This window comes from Panthera uncia (assembly GCF_023721935.1).
Source record: "Panthera uncia isolate 11264 chromosome B3 unlocalized genomic scaffold, Puncia_PCG_1.0 HiC_scaffold_1, whole genome shotgun sequence".
Classification (NCBI taxonomy): Eukaryota; Metazoa; Chordata; class Mammalia; order Carnivora; family Felidae; genus Panthera; species Panthera uncia.
The window spans coordinates 103752860-103759735 of NW_026057582.1; positions in this window are offsets into that span (position 1 = coordinate 103752860).

The following is a 6876-nucleotide window of genomic DNA, read 5'->3' on the forward strand; positions in this document are numbered from 1 at the left end:
ATATCCTTCAGAAATTAATGAAAATCACAGAATCATATCATGATTTTTACGTACTATTACGTCCTATTTTTTTTACCAGAGGATTCTTTGTCAATCTACTTAAACCCCTATTTTAGTCTACAAAATAATTAAATAATCTAGAAAATTTTGCATTTTATTCTTTTCATTCACTTTAATCTGGGCAGAGAAATGACTTGCCCAAATCATACTGCTTGATTATTAGCAAATGCTCACTTGGAATCCAGACCTTTTTCCATATATCCTAACCCCGTAGTCTTGGATCTGATTTTTCCATGCTGTGTGAATGTGGACAGGTCACTCAACAACTCCTGCCCACCATTTTCTTTCTTACCTATAAAACCAAGTAGTAGGATTAGATTAACATAAGATCAGCCCCCACAGTCCCTGATGGTAGCCATGTATTTCACTTGGGGAAATAAAGGTCCAGCAAGATTCTGCAACTTGGTAAGTTTTACCCTGCAAGGCAATCTCGAGCTTGACATATGTATTCATTTTATATTCTGACTCATCTGAACAGACCTCACCTTAATGTAGCCACGGAACACTGATATAACAGCCTCAGGAATCCAGTAACAAGGAAACTCAGCTGATGTGACCCGGTTTACTTTAAATAGCTTAATCAAAACAACAATAACATCATCAACAACAACCATCACCAAAGAAGCATACATTCCATAAAAAAAAACAAACCTGATAAGCTTTGCTTATCATTTTAAATTCTCCATAAATCAACATATTAACAACTGTGGGCCAATCTCAATATTAATCATTCCTGTCGTTGTTAATGATGTTAATGCATTCTTGGAAGCCCCAGAAAGCCAGAATCCACTGTGGCTTCTAACAGGTAGAAATTTAAATCGGACAGAGCCTGAGAGATTATCTAACACCTTCACTTTATGGAAGGAAGAAGAAAGCCCAAAAACAAGGGAAGTGACTTTTATCCAAGTTCATACTTGTCTGGGCAGAGCCAGGATTAAAGGTCATGTCTGACCCATCATGCAGTGGACATTCCTTATATGAAATGCCAAAGGCTCAAGCCCTTGTAAAGCTGAATCCCTTCATTATGACCAAGGTGAGCCTGAAGTCATTCAACAAGAAAACAATGTATCATGAGCTGTGGGAGATACAGGGGGCACCTAAGAAGATAGGAAATAAAACACACTGAAGATAACCAAGAATATGAGCAGTGTGATAGTAGTACTTTGATAGGATCAAAGGAAACTTACCCAAAGGGTAAAAATAACATTTTACTGATTTATCTCCCACCTTAAAAATATATGTTTTAAAAAGGCTTTACGAAAGAGACATACACCATAAGATGTGTGTGTGTGTGTGTGTGTGTGTGTGTGTGTGTGTGTGTGTTTAGTAACATTTGTTAGGGGTTATCATATTATTAAAAGAAAACATATTCTTTGCAAATAAACTTTTTTTAAGGCAGAGATAACTACTTTTAAAGTTTTAATAGATTTCCTTCTAGCCACTTTTTTTTTAGTTTTTTCTAAAGGTGTTTGTTTCTTTTGTTTTTTGTTTTTTGTTTTTTTTTTGAGAGAGAGAAAGAGTGCAAGCAGGGGAGGGGGAAAGAGAGAGAGGGGGACAGATGATCTGAAGCAGGCTCCACGAGCACAACAGAGAGCCCAATGTGGGGCTGGAACTCACGAACCGTGAGATCATGACCAGAGCCGAGGTGAGACATTTAACCAACTGAGCCACCCGGCGCCCTCCTTCTAGCCATTTTTACATGTAAATGCACTCTTTCATTTTTAATTGGGATCATTTGGAATAAATTGTTTTATATTTTGCTTTTCTTGCTTAATTTATCTTGAGAATTCTCTCATGGAATTAACAAGTCTTTGAAAACATTGAGTCCATTAAATGAATATAGTATTAATTATTTAGCACTTTGCCTATTGTTAGACATTAACTTTTACACTTTTCTTTATAAAAAATAATGTGACCAAATGGTTCATAAAGTAAGATTTGAAAATAGTGGTCATGTGGGACTCCTGGATAGCTCAGTAAGTTAAGCAACTGACTCTTGATTTCGCCTCAGGTCATGATCTCATGGTTTGGGAGTACAGAGCCTGCTTAGGATTCTCTCTCTCCCTCTCTCTCTGCTCCTCCCATGATAATAAAAAATGAGAAAAATAAAAAAACGAGTGAAAAACTAAAAAAAAACTTGCAACACATATCACTACTCTCTAATATGTAAAGATCTCCTACAAATCACTAAGAACAAGACTAACCAGAAAAATGGACAAATGATATGAGCGTTTCACATTAAGAAAATATAGGGGCACTTGTGTGGCTTAGATGGTTAAGTGTCTGACTCTTGATTTCGGCTCAGGTCATGATCTCATGTTTGTGGGATCAAGCCCTGAGTCAGGCTCCATGCTGACATCTCGGATCCTGCTTGGGATTCTTTGTCTCCCTCTCTCTCTCTCCCCCACCCTCTCTCTTTCTTTCTCTCTCAAAATATAAATAAATAAACATTAAAAAAAGAAAATATAAATGCCTCTCACTTATGTAAAAATGATGTTAACCTCATTCATGATGGGAAAAATACTAAAATTCCACTGAGATAAAATTTTTCACGTATTAGTTTAACAAAAATCTAAAAGTTTGATAATGCCTTATTTGGCTGCAGTGAAATGGGCGCTTTCATCCATTGATGGTACAAGTGTATATTGGCACAATCACTACAAGGGGCAATCCATCAGTAGCTATATAATGTAAATGCAAAGATACTTTACCCAACAATCCCGTTTTCAAAAATTTATCCTAGAGATCCACTTGTAAATGTATGATATGAGGTATGCTTGCTCATTGTAGCCTGGTTAGTAATAGCAAAATAATGGAATTAATCTAAATGACTACCAACAGGAGCCTTGTTATTTAAAATGAAACATAGGGGCGCCTGGGTGGCTCAGTCGGTTAAGCAGCCGACTTCGGCTCAGGTCATGATCTCACGGTCCGTGAGTTCGAACCCCGCGTCGGGCTCTGTGCTGACAGCTCAGAGCCTGGAGCCTGCTTCCGATTCTGTGTCTCCCTCTCTCTCTGACCCTCCCCCGTTCATGCTCTCTCTCTGTCTCAAAAATAAATATACATTAAAAAAATTTTAAATAAAATGAAACACTATAACCCTGTAAATAATGATGGGTAAGTTCTTTATAGATTTGATATAGGAATATCTCAAAGATATATTGTTAAATAGAAAAAAAATAAAGCAAGGCATAGAACAGTGTGGTCTGGCACAATGTATGCAAAAAGGTGTGCCAACAAGGATATATATATTTGTATTGGCTTTTACAGGCATAAAAACTCTCTGGAGCAGTAAGAAATTATTAATCATGAAACCTGTTGGAGAAGGGTGAAAACTGGGTGGAACGGGATGGGAAGGAATCTTTTCACCATACGCCTTATACTATGCTTTTAAAAAAATATTTTTGTTTATTTATTTATTTTGAGAGAGAGAGAGTGAAGGACAGGCAGAGAAAGAGAGAGAGAGAGAGAGAGAGAGAGAGGGAGAATCCCAGGCAGGCTCCTCACCATCAACGCAGAGCCCTATGCAGGGCTCGAACTCACAAACCAAGAGATCATGACCTGAACTGAAGTCAGACGCTTAACTGATTGAGCCACCCAGATGTCCCTATACTATGCTTTTTGATGTTTAAACCACCTGAAGGTATTATTCATTCAAAAACTAAATAGGAGCACCTGGGTGGCTCAGTTGGTTAAGCATCTGACTTCGGCTCAGGTAGTGATCTCACAGTTCATGGGTTCAAGCCCTGCGTTGGGCGCTGTGCTGACAGCTCAGAGCTTGGAGCCTGCTTCGGATTCTGTGTCTTCCTCTCTCTCTGCCCCTCCCCTGTTCTGTCTCTCTCTCAAAAATAAATAAACATTAAAAATAAAATAAATTTTTAAAACTGAATAAATAATTCATGTTATTTATTAACATGTTAATTTAGTTTACATTAGTTAGTAGACATTAATTAAACATGCCTATGCAACCAAAACTCCTACTGTATAGTTTTTTTTTAAGTGAACATCTCAATAGAAAAGTGGGCAAAGGATATCAACAGGTGATGTTTTAAAATCGCAATAGAAAACTATTTTCCAATGTTTAATCTTATCAAATAAATGTGAATGAAAAAAAGATTGCATTTAAAAATCTTCCATCTAGGGCAGGGATTTTTTAAAAATAACAATACCTGCCTCCCAAAAACAAAATAACAATACCCTGTAGTAGTGTGGGGCAGAAACACAAACCCCCATGCTTTTTTAAAAAAAATTTTTTAACGTTTATTTATTTTTGAGAGAGAGACACAGAATGCTAGCTGGGGAGGGGCAGAGAGAGAGGGAGACACAGAATCTGAAGCGGGCTCCAGGCTCTGAGCTGTCAGCACAGAGCCCAACGTGGGGTTTGAACTCACAAGCCATGAGATCATGACCTGAGCCAAAATCAGACGCCCAACGGACTGAGCCACCCAGGTGCCCCTCACAAACCCCCATTCTTGGTAGGATGTCAATCAGCACAATTTTTTCCGAGGGCAATTCAGCAATATATATCAAAAGCCTCAAAATTATTCATAACCTTTGGCAAAGTAATTCCACATCTAAGAAAGTCTTCTGTGATAATCACCTCAGTCAGAACAAAGGCAATGCGCTCAGTGTGGTCTGGCATTTAGCGCAGCTGGGTAAGAGTGGTGGCGAGGGTGCCCTGGAGGGTCCCTCTGCAGGTCCCTGGGCAGGTGCTGAGAATACCCTGGACAGCTGACACTAAGTAATCAGTGCTCTCTGTCTTGTTCCTGGCAGGCTGGCCGGAAACCTGAAAGCCAGCACTAAGGAATCATGCTTTGCTGCCATCTAGTGCTCCCCAGGTAATTGCACCCAGCCGGGAAGGAAAACTGTCCGAGTCTCCATCAAGCAACTGGGTACCAAAGCGCCCTCTCGTCTATTTTTACTTAACATACACTAAAATGAAGCATTTACTATGTTCCAGGCATTGTGCTCAGTACTTACAAGCATTCTCTCTTAATCCTCTTAACAGCCCTATCAAATACCTCACTTTACAGATGAGGATATTAAGGTACAGAGAGGTTCAGTAACTTGCCCAAGGTCACACAGCTACCCAAGTGGCTAAGTCTAGAATTAGAACAAGGTGGCATGTTGGCACCAGGGTCTGTGCTCTGAACCACCTCCTTTGTGAGGGGCAAAGGTCTGTGTGACAATAATAGTACACAGAGAGAACTTATAGCCCACATAGCAAACTGCTACCCCTTCCCCAAGTACATCTGTCCTAAATAAGTTCACACAGAGACTGAGTTTGCCTCTACCGTACAGGCATTCTAACCTGATTAAGGGACAACTTCTGGTCCAGGCTAAATCCAGTGGGTTTAAAAAAAAACATTTGGGGGCACCTGGGTGGCTCAGTCGGTTAAGCGCCCGGCTTCTGCTCAGGTCACGATCTCGCAGTCCGTGAGTTCCAGCCCGGCGTTGGGCTCTGGGCTGATGGCTCAGAGCCTGGAGCCTGCTTCGGATTCTGTGTCTCCCTCTCTCTCTGCCCCTCCCCCGTTCATGTTCTGTCTCTGTCTCAAAAATAAATGAACATTAAAAAAAAAATTAAAAAAAATATTTGTATGGGGCGCCTGGGTGGCTCTGTCGGTTGAGGGTCCAACTTTGGCTCAGGACATGATCTCACAGTTCATGGGTTCGAGCCCTGCGTTAAGCTCTGTGCTGACACCTCAGAGCCTGGAGCCTGCTCTGGATTCTGTGTCTCCCTCTCTCTCTACCCCTCCCCCGCTCACACTGTCTCTCTCTCTCTCTCTCAAAAATAAACATTAAAAATGTTTTTAATTGTTTGTAAAATATTCCATATATACGAAAAATATATAAGGAATAACATAACAAATACTCAGTACCCACCAGCAGCTTTAAAAAAATAGCATTTCCAGTGACGATGCATCAGTGAGGAGTTTCAGCTGTTAGTTCACTGGCTTGTTTTCTGCCATTGTATTAATGCACAAGGAATACCAAATGGACTATGAATGCAATGTGGCTTTTAGAGCAATCTCTCTTCCTCAAAAAGTCCTCCCCCAGTTACAGTTAATTGTATCCTGCAGGAGACATCTGCAGTCTGGGTAACAAAGCTGTTGTTTCACAGTAGAGGTGAGAAAGCTTCTTGATTATTTATTACAGTCTGAGAAGGTAGTGGCTTCCTAATCAAAGCTGTGAAGCCCAGGGCTCTGAGGAGGTATCAAAAGAATAGGAAGCCCAAATGCTCAGGCAGCATGATTTGCAAACCAGAGTTACAAACCTGGCTTCCACTGACTCCTCAGCAAATCCATGAAAATCCTGGAGTCCCATGCAAAGTGTCATGCAAGTGCTTTTTTTCCAAAAGAAAAAGGAAAAGGATCAATTCCTTATCTTTTATCAGATTCTCAAAGAGGTCTGAGAACTTCCGAAAAGGTCATGAATCCTTCCTACAGATCAGGGGTTGGCAAATGGCCCACAGGCCAAATCCTGCCTAATACTGGCTTTCATACAACCCTCAAGCTGAGAATGTTTATTTTTGTTTTTTGAGAATGGTTTGTATATTTTTTAATGGCTGAAAAAAAAATCAAAAGAATATTTTACGACACATAAAATTAAATGGCATTCAAAGTTGTGTCCATAAAAAATGTTTTATTGGAACACAGCCACATTCATTCGTTTACATATTGCCACAGCTGCTTTTGTGCTACAAGAGCAGGGCCGAATAGCTACAACAGAGACACAAAGCCTAAACATTTACTATCTGGCCCTTTTCCAAAAAATTTTGCGGACCCTGCCAGAGATGAGACTAGATAATACATCTTG